Consider the following 15,336-nt stretch of genomic DNA (forward strand, 5'->3'; position numbering starts at 1 on the left):
CCACAATTCATCCAAGGTCATCTCACGTTCATTTATGAGTTTGTTTAGTTTGTTTTTAACTATTAAAACAAATGCGTATTACTTGTATCCGGACAAGATTTCAAGGTCCCGTAAAAACAGCATCAGGCAACTCAGCATTCAGTTATCAGTTAAACGGCATTATGGCGTACATTGCCAGACAACCAAGAACTGTTCAATAACTGGCACTCATAAATTACCACTTGTTTACAATCAGAACGATCAATTATCCGAACAAAATACTCCCCGCCTGTCTCGTTCGGATAATCGAAGTTCTACTATATACAACCATTCAGTTCTTTCCCAATTATCCTTGACTGACATATGAACTGTCCCCTACTTCCACTGAGCCTTTGGCATTCCTGCTAGGCATTATTAGATGATGATAATGGAAATCTGCATCTTCCCTGAACACAATAAAGTTGTATCTCCACACGGTGTGAAGTGTAATGCAACCACTCAATTCCTTATCTGGAAGTCAGCCTGATTGATTTGGTTTGTTGTCGGATGTGGAGCAGGATAATGCCTGCTGCAGGACTAGGGAGGACAACACTGCATTTGGGGGAAGGGGAAGGATGAACAGGTACTGGTCTGTTCTCAGCAGCGAACGAGGTCATTGAAGAGAGGACGAAATGGATGTTTGATTGGGAATTGTGGAGCCAGAGAGTGTGAAATCCTAGGCTGCCTATTATTTCCTTGGGAATATTGGGCAAGGGAATCTTTGTGGTGGAGAGTTTGGGGACTTTCAGATGGATGTCTGGAGGCCCCATGGAAGGGGATAGAGGAGAATTGGAGACATGGAAGAAGGTTGGTGGGATCCTCAATTTCAGGTCTTGCCCAGGTAGGCATGCTGAACACACTGAATAGCACAAAGGCCTCACCTTCTGAATATTATAATGTTCATTTGGATGTGGTAAGACTTGGGTATCTCAACCAACCACAGTTAAAATTAAAATTCTGAATGTCAATTAGGTTTGCAGCATTTTTGGCTAAAATAACCACTCTCCCTAACTCTGTAGCTAATTTTGTGCCATCTAGCAATATATCCAATATCTGCATCATCCGTTAAGGAAAGAAATGAGAAGCTGATGACATTATGAAAATTTGCTTTAAAATTCCTGGTATGTTCTGAGATTGCTGATGGCAGCTACAGTGTAATAATAGCTTGGCTCAGTGTATGTGCTGAGATCAGCCAAGGATCCCAGTTTGTGCACAGAATTTGATGATACTGCAGAAAGTGTGTGCAATTGTTTAAGGATCGGATGTGATTAAGAAGTAATTCCGATAATATTGCTTGATGATGCTCACTCTCGGAAATATAGGTATATAAGCTATATAAGGGTTGAGAAGATAAGAAGGTTATTGTACCTATAGCTTGCTGTGGGTGAACAAGAGTCTGAAAGCATTGGCAGAAATTGTAACAAAAGCAGAAATTACTGGAAAAACTCAGCAGGTCTGGCAGCATCTGCGGAGAAAAAGCAGAATTAATGTTTAGGGTCCAGTGACTTTTCTTCAGAACAAGCAGAAATTATATTGTTTTGTTTTCTGATTTGTGATGACACTTGTACATCTCTGTCAAATGACTGTTCACTAAGTACTTTTAGACATCCCTCATTCTGTAGCATAATTTAAAAATCAAAAGTAGTGCATTCAGAGAGCAGAAGGCTTGTATTTCTTATGGGTGAATTACATTTTTGATATAAAGTAGAAACATTAGAACTAAATAAACCCACTCAACTATTTTAAACTACTCGTAAGAATGCATGTGAAAATGTTGGATTCAAGAAAATGCGTTCAGAACTTAGATGCTATAAACTATCATCCTAAGTTTTCCTTATGTTTCTTATTTAATGGTTGTATGCTTAAGTGCTGCATACTACAGACAATGGAGCTGAAGATTCCAGTGAGATCAGAGTTTGAGATGTATCTGTAACTCCACTTTTGGCACTCAAATCACCTCATTGAATGTGTGTCAACAGCGTATGATTCCAGTCATCTATATGTCTGCACTGCCTTTCATTATTCTATCTCTGCTGTGCAGCAGTTTGCTGGACTGGAGCTTTGCCAGTTTGGAGCAGTATCACAATTTATGAAATGTTTATTTTTGTTGTCATTGAGTCTGTAAGAATCTTCAGTTCTTCGTCCAGAATCTTTTTCCGTCTGATTAAAGTGGCGTCACCCTTTCAATTAGGGTATTTTATATTTGGTGGATTGTTTTTCCTTTTGTTAAAAAGAGCGAAGTGAAGCCAGAGATAATTGTTCATTAACACTTTACTGCCTAAAGCAGCTGTGAGTACCCAGAAGGATATACAAAAAAAGAACTAATATGCTGAAATGTCTGAATTGGAAACAGCTAATGTATCAAAACGACAATACTTCATCAAGTTTTTCTTGGGCTGTATGGGGATGAATTCGTGATTTAAATACAAGTTTTGAATGAATGAAAAGTTGAAATTATTTCTAGCCTTATTAATAGTTTAATCTACACTAAGTGTTCACGTATATTTATTTTTTCTGCCATCATTGAATTTTGCAGCACACACAAGGAAACCATTTGGCCCAATGTACCTGTGCCAGCTCTTAGCAAACTATCCAATTAATCCCACATTCCTTCGCATTTCTGATCCCATAGAATCACAGAATCTTATAGCGTAGAAGAGGCCCTTGGCCCATTTAAACCTATACCACCAAAAATGTACAACTACCTCCACTAGTCTAACTTTCCTGCACTAGGCCCATAGCCCTGAATATTGTGACACTTCAAGCGCTCATTCAGGTAATTTTTAAACATTGAGGTTTTCCACCTCAACTGCCCTCTCAGACAGTATATTCTAGTACTCACTAACCCTGAGTGAAAAAGGTTTTCCACAAACCCCTTCTCAATTTCCAACCTTTCACTTGAAGGTTATGCCCCCTTGTTATTGACCCTTCAACTAAGGGAAAAGGCTGCTTTCCATTCACGTTGTCCATGCCCCTCATGATCTTACACACCTTTGCCTCCCTCCAACCCACCCACACGACACCCCCCACCACCACCACCACTAACCATCTCTGCTCTAAAGAGACAATACAAAGTTATCCAGCTCTTTTCATAGCTAAACTGCTCCATCCCTGACAACGTTTTGATGCAGTCCCTTTACAGCCTTTTGCATGCTGTCAATGGTTGCTATTGAAAGTTGTGCTGTGATAAAGACTTGAAATTCTGAGTGCAATTGAACTAGCAAAGCGGATAGCTTTTTTATAAGGTGAGTTACTCAATAAAACACAAAGACTCACTCATCTAAATTTGGGATGAGGACACATTGGATTCTCAGTATGCTTTGCATGGTCAGGAAGGAGAGTTCACATTCAGAGTAAGAGATGGTCCAAGTGAGTACGTAGTTTGCAGATTTTAGAGACTGCATGGGAATTTGGTGCAGAGGGAAAAAGATGCTGTTTGTTTTTTTGGCTCATAGTTTGCAAGGTTTTAACAGGATAAATTGAAGCCCAGAATAAGCATAAATTAAATGGACATTGCAGGAAAATTGTAAGTTCAGTGGTTGCTAACAGCTGTTAATTTGACAACCTATGATCGGTTACTTTCTGATTGAATGTTAATGGGAGAAATGTTCACAGACTATAAGCTAAAAGACTCGCAGGATATTTTAAAAACAAATTAAGAAACAAATACATAAAATAGTGATGCGGAACCAGATGATTGTGTTGTACCTGCATGATGTAGGAACTGGTGGATCCCATCGTGGTTCAGAGTGACCAAGCAGCAAGAGTTGGTGCTTGTGGAACTTTGACTCAAAGTTGATTAGCTGCAGTTCAAGCTTTGAGTGCTGCAACACTAAGGTCAGTGGAGTTGTGGATAGTGATGAAGGATGTTGTAGGTTACAGAGAGACATAAATAAGCAACAGAGCTGGGCTGAGAGGTGGCAAATGGAGTTTAATGCGGACAAATGTGAGGTGATTCACTTTGGTCGGAGTAACCAGAATGCAAAGTACTGGGCTAATGGTAAGATTCTTGGTAGTGTAGATGAGCAGAGAGATCTCGGTATCCAGGTACACAGATACTTGAAAGTTGCCACCCAGGTTTACAGGGTTGTTAAGGGGGCATACAGTGTTTTAGCTTTTATTAATAGAGGGATCGAGTTCCGGAACCATGAGGTTATGCTACAGCTGTACAAAACTCTGGTGCGGCCGCACTTGGAGTATTGTGTACAGTTCTGGACACTGCATTATAAGAAGGATGTGGAAGCTTTGGAAAGGGTGCAGAGGAGATTTACTAGGATGTTGTCTGGTATGGAGGGAAGGTCTTGCGGAAAGGCTGAGGGACTTGAGACTGTTTTCATTGGAGAGAAGAAGGTTGACAGAGACATATAAGATAATCAGAGGGTTAGATAGGGTGGACAGGGAGGGCCTTAAAGTAGCAGAACAGCCAAATTTCTGGTATTGAGAATGGCTCTAATGCAACGAGGGGTACGTCGGCTTCCAAGAGAACAATTGTGTTAGGGGATTCTCTACTTAGAGGAACAGACAGACATTTCTGTGGCCACCAGAGAAAAAACAGAATGGTGTGTTGTTTCCCTGGCGCCAGGATCAAGGATGTTTCAGAGAAGGTGCAGAATGTTCTCACGGGGGAGAGGGGGCAGCAGGAGGTCATTGTCCACATTGGAACCAATGACATTGGAAGGGAAAAGGTTGAGATTCTGAAGGGAGATTACAGAGACTTAGGCATAAATTTAAAAAGGAGGTCCTCAAGGATAGCAATATCTGGATTACTCCCAGCGCTACGAGCTAGTGAGGGCAAGAATAGGAGGATAGAGCAGATGAATGCATGGCTGAGGTGTATGGGAGAAGGATTTACATTTTTGGATCATTGGAATCTCTTTGGTGTAGAAGTGACCTGTACAAGAAGGACGGATTGCACCTAAATTGGAAGGGGACTATTATACTGGTAGGGAAATTTGCTAGAACTGCTTGGGAGGATTTAAACTAGTAAGGTGGGGGGGGGGGGGGGGAGCGGGGTGGTGGTGAAGGTGGGGTGGGACCCAGGGAGATAGTGAGAAAAGAGATCGATCTGAGACGGATGCAGCTGAGAACAGAAGTGAATCAAACAGTCAGGGCAGGTAGGGACAAGATAGACTAATAAATTAAACTACATTTATTTCAATGCAAGGGGCCTAACAGGCAAGGCAGATGAACTCAGTGCATGGTTAGGAACATGGGACTGGGATATCATAGCAATTACAGAACATGGCTCAAGGATGGGCAGGACTGGCAGCTTAATGTTTCAGGATACAAATCCTACAGGAAGGATAGAAAGGGAGGCAAGAGAGGAGGGGGAATGGCATTTTTGATAAGGGATAGCATTACAGCTGTGCTGAGGGAGGATATTCCTGGAAATACATCCAGGGAAGTTATTTGGGTGGGACTGAGAAATAAGAAAAGGATGATCATCTTATTGGGATTGTATTATAGACCAGGTAAAAACAATGACGGCAGATGCTGAAAACCAGATTCTGGATTAGTGGTGCTGGAAAAGCACAGCAGTTCAGGCAGCATCCGAGGAGCAGTAAAGTCGACGTTTCGGTTTCTGGTGAAGGGCTTTTGCCCGAAACGTCGATTTTACTGCTCCTCTGATGCTGCCTGAACTGCTGTGCTTTTCCAGCACCACTAATCCAGAATTGTATTATAGACCCCCCAAGAGTCAGAGGGAAATTGAGAAACAAACTTGTAAGGAGATCTCAGCTACTTGTAAGAATAATAGGGTAGTTATGGTAGGGGATTTTAACTTTCCAAACATCGACTGGGACTGCCATAGTGTTAAAGATTTAGATGGAGAGGAATTTCTTAAGTGCGTACAAGACAATTTTCTGATTCAGTATGTGGATGTACCTACTAGAGAAGGTGCAAAACTTGACCTACTCTTGCAAAATAAGGCAGGGCAGGTGACTGAGATGTCGGTGGGGAAGCACTTTGGGGCCAGCGACCATAATTCTATTTGTTTTAAAATCGTGATGGAAAAGGATAGACCAGATCTAAAAGTTGAAGTTCTAAATTGGAGAAAGGCCAATTTTGACGGTATTAGGAAAGAACTTTCGAAAGCTGATTGGAGACAGATGTTTGCAGGTAAAGGGATGGATGGAAAATGGGAAGCCTTCAGAAATGAGATAACAAGGACCCAGAGAAAGTATATTCCTGTCAGGCTGAAAGGGAAGGCTGGTAGGTGTAGGGAATGCTATATGACTAAAGAAATTGAGGGTTTGGTTAAGAAAAAGAAGGAAGCATCTGTCAGGTATAGACAGGATAGATCGAGTGAATCCTTAGAAGAGTATAAAGAAAGTAGGAGTATACTTAAGAGGGAAATCACGGGGGGAAAACGGGGACATGAGATAGCTTTGGCAAATAGAATTAAGAAGAATCCAAAAGGTTTTTACAAATATGTTAAGGACAAAAGGGTAACTAGGGAGAGAATAGGGCCCCTCAAAGATCAGCAAGGCAGCCTTTATGTGGAGCCACAGAAAATGGGGGAAATACTAAATGAATATTTTGCATCAGTATTTACTGTGGAAAATGATATGGAAGATATAGACTGTAGGGAAATAGATGGTGACATCTTGCAAAATGTCCATATTACAGAGGAGGAAGTGCTGGATGTCATGAAATGCATAAAAGTGGATAAATCCCCAGGACCTGATCAGGTGAAGCTAGAGAAGTGATTGCTGGGCCTTTTGCTGAGATATTTGTATCATCGATAGTCACAGATGAGGTGCCAGAAGATTGATGGTTGGCTAATGTTGTGCCACTGTTTAAGAAGTGTAGTAAGGACAGGCCAGGGAACTATAGACCAGTGAGTCTGATGTCAGTGGTGGGTAAATTATTGGAGGGAATCCTGAGGGACAGGATGTACATGTATTTGGAAAGGCAAGGACTGATTGGGGATAGTCAACATGGCTTTGTGCTTGGGAAATCATGTCTCACAAACTTGATTGAGTTTTTTGAGGAATTAACAAAGAGGATTGATGAGGGCAGAGCAGTAGATGTGATCTATATGGACTTCAGTAAAGCATTCGACAAGGTTCCCAATGGGAGACTGATGGAATACAGGGAGAACGAGCCATTTGGATACAGAACTGGCTCAAAGGTAGAAGGCAGAGGGTGGTGGTGGAGGGTTGTTTTTCAGACTGTAAGTCTGTGATCAGTGGAGTGCCACAAGGATCGGTGCTGGGTCCTCTACTTTTTGTTATTTACATAAATGATTTGGATGCGAGCATAAGAGATACAGTTAGTAAGTTTGCAGATGACACCAAAATTGGAGGTGTAGTGGACAGCGAAGAGGGTTACCTCAGATTACAACAGGATCTGGACCAGATGGGCCCATGGGCTGAGAAGTGGCAGATGGTGTTTAATTCAGATATACGCGAGGTGCTACATTTTGGGAAAGCAAATCTTATACACTTAATGGTAAGGTCCTCGGAAGTGTTGCTGAACAAAGAGACTTGGAGTGCAGGTTCATAGCTCCTTGAAAGTGGAATTGCAGGTAGATAGGATAGTGAAGAAGGTGTTTGGTATGCTTTCTTTTATTGGTCAGAGTATTGAGTACAGGAGTTGGGAGGTCATGTTGCAGCTGTACAGGACATTGGTTAGGCCACTGTTGGAGTATTGTGTGCAATTCTGGTCTCCTTCCTATCGGAAAGATGTTGTGAAACTTGAAAGGGTTCAGAAAAGATTTACAAGGATGTTTCCAGGGTTGGAGGATTTGAGCTATAGGGAGATGCTGAACAGGCTGGGACTGTTTTCCCTGAAGTGTCGGAGGCTGGGGGGTGACCTTAGAGAGGTTTACAAAATTATGAGGGGCATGGATTGGGTAAATAGGCAAAATCTTTTCCCTGGGGTTGGGGAGTCCAGAGCTAGAGGGCATAGGTTTAGGGTGAGAGGGGAAAGATATAAAAGAGATGTAAGGGGCAACTTTTTCACTCAGAGGGTGTATGGAATGAGCTGCCAGAGGAAGTTGTGGAGGCTGGTACAATTGCAACATTTAAGAGGCATCTGGATGGGTATATGAATAGGAAGTGTTTGGAGGGATATGGGCCGGGTGCTGGCAGATGGGACTAGATTGGGTTGGCATATCTGGTGAGCATGGATGGGTTGGACCGAAGGTTCTGTTTCCATGTTGTACATCTCTATGACTCTATGAATAAGGAGCTTAAGGTGAAGGAATCTCTCAGGAACAGTGACCATGATATGATAGAATTCACCCGACAGTTTGAGAGAGAGAAGCTGGAATCAGATGTAATGGTATTATTATTGAGTAAAGGTAACTACAAAGGTGTGGAAGATGGCTGACCAGGGTTGATTGGAAGGGGAACCTAGCAGGGAAGATGGTGGAGCAGCCAATTTCTAGGGGTAATTTCCGAGGCACAGCAGAAATTCATTCCAAGGAAAAAGAAATATGCTTAGGGGAGGACAAGGTAGCCATGGCTAATAAAAGAAGTTAAGGACAGCATAAAAGTAAATGAAAAAACATACAATGAGATGAAGATCAATGGAAAGCTAACGGATTGAGAAGCTTTTAGAGACCAGCAGAGAACAACTAAAAAAGCAATAAGAGAGGGAGAAGATAAATACAATACTAAGTTAACTAAGAGTTAACTTAGTTACAAGATTACAAGAGTTTTTTTTAAAGACATATACAAAGGAAGAGAGAGATGCAAGAGTGGACATTGGACCACTGGAAAATGAGGCTGGAGAAGTAGTAATGGGAAACAAAGAAATGGCAGAAGAACTTAACATGTATTTTGCATCATCTTCACAGTGGAAGAAACCAGCGCACCAGAATGTCAAGAGAGTCAGGGGACTGAGGTGAGTGTAGTGGCCATCACTAAAGAAAAGGTGCTATGGAAGCTGAAAGGTCTGAAGGGGATAGCAGAGGAGATTATGGAGACGTTGTGGTGATTTTTCAGGAATTGCTGGAGTCAGGGTGGGTCCTGGAGGACTGGAAAATGAGTAATGTAACATTCCTGCTGAAAAAAGATAGGGAGGCAGAATATGGGAAACCATGGGCTGGTTTGCCTGACCTTAGTCATTGATGAGATCTGAAAGTCCATTATTAAGAATGGGACTGCAGATTACTTTGAGGTACATGGTAAAATAAGCCTGAGTAAGCTTCATCAAGGGGAGTTCATGCCTGATAAATGTCTTAGAAATCTTTACGGAGGTAACAAGTAAGTTAGACAAAGTAGAGCCAGTGGACATGATCTATTTGGATTTCCTGAAGGTCTTTGACAAGGCGCCGTGCAGGAAACTGATAAATATGACAAGAGCCCATGGTGATAGGAGCAAGCGACGGGCATGGATAGAGGATTGACTGACTGGCAAAAGGTAGAGAGTTGGTATAAAGGGGACATTTTCAGGATGACAGCCAGTAACTAGTGGAGTTCCACAGGGATCAGTGTTGAGACCACAACTATTCGAGTTATACATTAATGACCTGGACAAAGGAACTGAGGCAACCTTGCTAACTTTGAAGATGATACAAAGGTAGGTGGAGGGATATATATTGTTGTGGAGGCTGCAGTAGGTCTTGGACAGGTTAGGAAAGTGGGTAAAGAAGTGACAACTGGAATACAGTGTGGGAAAGTGTGAGGTTATGTACTTTGGTAGGAAGAATAGAGGCATAGACTATTTTCTAACTAGGGAAAGGCTTCAGAAATCTGAAAAGTAAAGTGATTTAAGAGTCCTAGTTTGGGATTCTTTTAAGGTTTACATGCAGCTTTAGTTGGCAGTTGTATTGTTGAGAACACTGATGTGTACTGTATGAAGTTTAGAAGGATGATGAGGGAATCTCATTGAAACTTAGAGTACAGAGAGGCCTGGGTAGAGCGAGCATGTAGAGGCTGTTTCCACTCATAGGAGAGACTAGGACCTGAGGGCACTGGGAACTGAGATGAGGAGGAACTTCTGCACCCAGATACTGGCGAATCTGTGAAACTCATTGCCACAGAAGAAAATGAGTGTATTTAAGATAAAGATAGGTTCTTGCTTTGTAAGTGTTATGGAGAAAAGGCAGGGGAATGTGGCTGAGAAAGGTACCAACTATGATTGATTGGTGAAGCAGACTCAGTGGGCCAAAAAGCCGAATTCTGCTCCTAGGTCTGATGGTCTTATGATTCAAGCTTTGTCTGAGGTCCCCACGTATTGTATCCCTGTAGTTGTTATCTTTAATATCCTGAAGAGATGATCTAAATTCCAAATGTTTGTACAATTATATCTGAATATAAACATTTCTCAGTAACTTTAAAATGCAGTGACTCAGTAAATATAACAGTGTCCCTTAATCTGGTGGGGTTTGCAGATGAGAGACTTAATATTATGCCTTGCTTGAAAATATTGTATGTATTGAAAACATACATATAGTGATACTATTTTGACACTTCTTATGAGCTATGATTGAAATCATTTCAAAATATGATATCTGTAAGCAACACTATTAATTGAAAATTCTTTCTATTCTGTTCTTGCATGGGATAAAGCTGGCAAGGCCAAAATCTGTTTCCCATTCTTAATTGTCCTGAAACTGAGTGACTTGATCAGACATTTCAGAGTTAAGAGTCAACTGCATTGCTATCACTCTAGAGTTGCTTACGGAGCTAGATAAAGATGGTATATACCCACAGCAATAGCTGGGCCTCTGGATTACTTGTCCCAGGTCAATACCACTGTGCTGTCATCTCCTTCCATATGATATTCCTATTTTGAGTTCTCTTCTGATCCTTCAAAGTGCCATAGCTATACAGAGCCATATTATTATGTACCAGTCTGATGTAAAGGCATTTGTGTCACACAGCACAATTTCCCCTTTGTTTAGTGCTTACGTGCTGAGTTTTCTTGGAGATATTTTTCTCAAAATGGAAAGGGCAGATTGTTAAAGAACAGAAAACATCAAGGAGCATCAACTTGTCAGTGGTTGGAGGCAAGGAACAGATTCCTGAAGATCTGTGTTGGAGAGATTGGATGACCACTTCTGGACATAATTTGATTCAGTGAACTGCCTCCACTGAGCGCTTGCTGAAAATGAAGAAATTTAAATGGTAGAATCCTCCTGCTTACAGATATAGTGATCTACAAATGGGAAGGATGTAACAATAATTGTTTAGAAAGAAGCAAGTTTTAAGTAGTGTTCTGAAGATGGAAAGTGAGGGATAGAAGTACAGGGACAGAACTTCAGTGTTTAGAACATTGCCATCAATGATTAAGCAGTAAAAATTGGGAATGTTCAAGTGGCCTGGAATTGGAGGAGCACAAACACTTCAGGAGACTGTGGAGGAAGAGTAGATTACAGAGATGCCAAAAAGCAAGGGGTTTGAAAACATGACAAGAATATCAAAGTCAAGAAGTTGCTTGACCCAATCACATTATTAGATGAGTTATTAGATCTTGGTACAAGTAAGGAAGCAGATAACAGACTTCTGGATGGCCTCAATGTTATGGAATATGGAAGGCCAGAAAGATGTCATTGGAATAGTCCAGTAAGGAAGTGCAAAAAGCATGGGAGAGGTTTCCAGCAACAGAAGGCGATTTTAGTCAATGGTGCAGATATCTGGTCCAAATCTCTCCTTGAGGTCAAGCTTGATGCCAGTTCTGCAAACAGTTTGGTTTAGCATCAGTTAGGTCACTGTGAGATGAAGAGAATCAGTCATTAGGGAGTGGAACTTGCGATGGGCCCTGAAAACAACAGCTTCAGTATTCCATTATTTAATTGAATCAAATTTCTGCTCATTCTATACTGAATGTTAGATAAGCACTCTGATCATTTAGAAATGGTGGAGGAGTTGAGAAAGGTAGTGGTGAAGTAGAACTGGGTGTAAATATATATGTAGAAATTGACATTATGCTTTCAGATGATGTTATAAAGCATAATAGATATTGAGAAATAGAATGAGCCAAGGACTGCTCCTGGGGAAACATCAGAGATCAGGTACAGAAGCAAGAAGAGAAGCCACTGCATGGTATAATCTAGCTATGCTTGGATTAATAAGAGTGGAACTAAGTGTGAACAATCCTACTAAGCTGGTTGATAGTGGAGAGAGTATGAAGATGGTATGGTCAATCAGGGGAAGAGTAATATCAGCAGACTTGTAGGAAAGTGAGACATTATATAAGAATAAAGAATGATGAACGTTATCAGTCAAGATGGAAATCATGAAGAGAAGTTGGAGTCAGCAGCAGTTTTGGGGAACAGTGCTGAGGAAACAGATGTAGGTCTGAGGGAGCAAATGAGATTGAACAGGGCATAAGGGGAAGCACAAGAGAATCTAGAGAATGATACGAGTTCAGGGCTAGGGCAGGAGGAAGTTGGGTGAGGCAAAGAGTGAGAAGAGGGTGAGGCGGCTGGTTAAAACACAGGAATTTGCTGTAAAGTTACAGCTTGTGTTAAGGAGAATGCATGGTATCTTGGCCTTTACTGCAGGAGGGCTGAAATATAGGTTTAAGGAAGTCATATTGCAATTGTACAGGGCTTTGGTGAGACCACATTTGAAGAACTGTGCACAGTTTTGGTCTCCTTATTTAAGGAAGGAAGTAATTACCCTCGAGCATGAGTGCTACAAAGTTTCACTGAAATGATTCCTGGGGTGAGGCCAAATAAGGCCAATGTTTGTTGAAGTTTAATGGAACATAGGCAGCATTGGAACATGTCAGATTTTTTGAGTGATTTAATAGATTAATCGCCATGCAGCTCTTTTCCCTTAGCTGGAGATTCTCGAAAACAGGGACGCTGTCTCAGGATAATGGCTCTGCCATTTAGGACTGAGATTGGAGAAATGTCTTCATTCAAAAAGTGGTTAACCTTTACTGCAGACTGCTCTTGAAGCTCAGTCCTTAATTATTGTATATTCAAGACTGAGATTGACAGACCTTTGGACTTGCAGGGATTTGAAACTTATGAAAGTGGGTGGATAAGTACAGTTGGTAGAAATCTTACAGACAAATGGGGAAGACTCAAGAGGCTGAATCCCTACATGCAACATTGATGTAAAGACAGTGCATAAGTTTATTTTTCCCTTTATTCATTCATGAGATTCAAGTATTGCAAGCCAGGGCAGCATTTATTGTTCATCCCTAATTGTCCAGAAGTGAAACACACTACCGAGAGCTATGATGTGTGCTAGACCTCTTGCGGGGGGGGGGGGGCATATTTTCTCCCTAAAAGACATTAGTGAACCAGATGAGTTCTTATCACAAATAATAAGTCATATGGTTATCATGAGGCTCGCTTTTTATTTTAGATTTTTTCATTGAATTTGGATCTCATCATCCACCTTGGTAAGTTACGAGTCAACGTCTCCATATTTTTGGCCTGGATTTCTGGATTTCTAATCCAGTGACTCTACCACAATGCCACCACCTCTTTTGGGATTGTCTCTGGGTGATGCTCCTGTAGATTCTTCACTCCTCTTGCTAACTTTTTCGGCAATCCATTTGTTTTCACCATAACTTAGCACGTATGAGTACCACTTGGTGATTTTTGTTTTCATTGCATTTCTTATGTGCAAAAAAATACAAAATATCTGCCGGGATCCATAATTTAATATTAATGAGGAAATTTCAGAGCAGAGAATGATTTTATATTTTGCAACTATGAATTGGGAATAACGTAGAATAAACTGATTTCAAAATCGATACTCCATTTTGAGAAATTTATTTTTGCCTTCGATATCTATCAACTGCAGCAAACTTCTATAATAATGTTTGTATTTCTGGGTGGCTGCACAGAAAAATGATAGAACCACTGAGAAATTTATATTGAACTTCCATTGTGTAAAGACTTTTGTTCGTTACAAAGTCTGTCTCCATTTGTCTGGCCTTTCAGTCAATCTATCAGCAAACACAATGCATGTAGTCAGAACCTGCAGTTAAGAGATTAATGTTACCAAAACCTTTGAAAAAATATTATTTATAAATATCTAGGGAATGAGGTACCATGAATAATCCTAACAAAGCCCTCATTATTCCAGAGAAGTCTTATATATTTTGAGAAAGATTCTGACTGAAATGTGATAAAGAAGGAAAAGAACTCAACATCAAAAAAAAACCAACACTGTATTACCAATGAGGTGATTTACATGCCTCTGTTGGCAGGGAACAGTACCTCAGGAAGTTTCTTTGTCCGCTTTCTCCAGAAGAACTTTGCGTGAACCAGCAAAGTTACCAGGTCACCACCACCATCCCATCAACCCACCACTGTTTTATTCAAGCTAACTGCTGGGTACAAAGAAATTACTCTACATCATGTATGAGTTAAAGAGCAATAAAAGGCCAAAGCCTTAGGCCAAACTAGGTAAAAATTCTTTCTTGTGAATAACTGAAAGCAGAAAAGTGAAACCCAAATAAGGGAGAGAGATTGTTTTGTCCCATATGTGTGCTAAATAATTTGAGTTCAGAATCAATTACTGCCGTGTTCAAAGTAGAATTCTCTGAGAGGTTCATGAAACAGAAAATGAAATATTGATCATTCCAGACCTTCTCACCTCTTTCTTCCCCCTTCATCCATTATAACTTCCTCCCATTCTGCAGTCTCTCTCTGGTGCTGCAGTTTCTAACTCCAAAAGTGCAATCACAGTCAACATCAAATTTTGAAATTTGCACATGAGTCACAGTGATCGTCATTAAACTCAATTGTTATTTTAGCAGCAAAATCCCCCACCACCCTTCAAACAATGGACTTTCCCATTCCAAACTTATTCCCTACCATTCACCATTGTGCAGTTTCTTATCCCCCACTGTCCTGCAACCTCATTCCCCTGCCAATCCTTCTGCAATCTTTTCCTTCTCCCAGCACTAATGAAGGTAGAAATTGAGTATGGAAATATGTTTCATTCAATTTCTATTTGGTGCCACTTTAATGTCCTTGAACAAATCCTGAAGTTCTGCTGTTACTGTTTCTGCTGCATTCAGAGGATTAAAACTTATGAAAGTGAGAAAGATAAATACTTATTGGAAACAAGACCTTTGAACTGGAAAGTTGCAAGAAAATGAAGAGTGTAAGTTGGTGATTAAATTATGGCATGGCAGTAGGGGTGAAAAGTACTCCTGCAGTTTCCCATCAATACTGAAAATGTTCTTCTTTTCAAGTAATTTTAATAGTGGTTACAATACCATCTGACCAGTGTGCCTGCTTAGAAAACTGTTCGTCGCTACTGTCCTAGTCTGAGCTACAAAACAAATTAATGGCCAATTTTGCTGACAGTGATACCAACTCTAGCGATGTAAAAAATGGAAAGATTATTGTTCAGATTTTGCTGCTAAAATAACAATGAGTTTAATGATGAT

At 40.8% G+C, this 15,336-nt stretch overlaps 1 protein-coding gene across 2 annotated transcripts in view; it reads left to right on the top strand.

The window, feature by feature from the left end:
* The window catches only part of LOC140489990 (ADAMTS-like protein 1), a 557,511-nt gene that overhangs the window by 445,074 nt on the left and 97,101 nt on the right, over window positions 1-15,336 (top strand). The gene's annotated exons all lie outside the window — the stretch shown is intronic.

Source organism: Chiloscyllium punctatum, chromosome 2 (assembly GCF_047496795.1).
Source record: "Chiloscyllium punctatum isolate Juve2018m chromosome 2, sChiPun1.3, whole genome shotgun sequence".
NCBI lineage: Eukaryota > Metazoa > Chordata > Chondrichthyes > Orectolobiformes > Hemiscylliidae > Chiloscyllium > Chiloscyllium punctatum.